This window comes from Mus caroli, chromosome 8, assembly GCF_900094665.2.
Source record: "Mus caroli chromosome 8, CAROLI_EIJ_v1.1, whole genome shotgun sequence".
NCBI lineage: Eukaryota > Metazoa > Chordata > Mammalia > Rodentia > Muridae > Mus > Mus caroli.
This window is the reverse complement of record NC_034577.1, coordinates 119,313,424-119,314,115: the sequence shown is the minus strand read 5'-3', so window position 1 is coordinate 119,314,115 and position 692 is coordinate 119,313,424.

Sequence of the window (692 nt, the reverse complement as noted above, 5' to 3'; positions counted from 1 at the left end):
TCTTCACAAATCCAGTTGTGCTTCCTCATGTCTTAAGATACCCAGATTTTTAGCTTCCACAAACATTGAAAGTCACAAATGCCATGAACATTTAAAGGACCATAAGTTAAACCTACCTACAACTCATGTGCCACTTAGGGACAAGTCTTTCTAAATTAATAAACAAATCCCAAGGGCACAAAAGGGACAGATGACCAGAACTCTAGTCTAGACTTTCTCATGCTTCATTAACTGTCACAGATCACTAACCACATTTACTCTTCAAGCACTGACAATTGTCATCTCACACATGGTGGCACACATGCTGAAGAATTAAAGAAAGCCACTCATTTAAGTTACAGTTGAGACATAAAATGGGTGATGTAGGAGTTGATGCTGATGCTAAGGTCCTGTTCACCAATTGGTTCTTGATCCACCAGTAAAGGAAGAAGAGACCAGTGACTAAGAACAGGGCAGGACCCTTAGAGTTTGGAGAATTGAGGGAGCTGGGGAAGAAGAAGGAGGAAGTAGCTGCAGGAGATAAAGCCATCTAAATTTTTGGTTTGAGTGGCCAATGGCCACTCTATTCGATTATGTCTAGGGTGGCAGGGGAAGTTTAGCAGTGCACAGTCATTAGGTTAGCAAAGGCATTTTAAGATTAACTGGTGTGTGTGTGTGTGTGTGTGTGTGTGTGTGTGTGTGTGTGTGTGTGT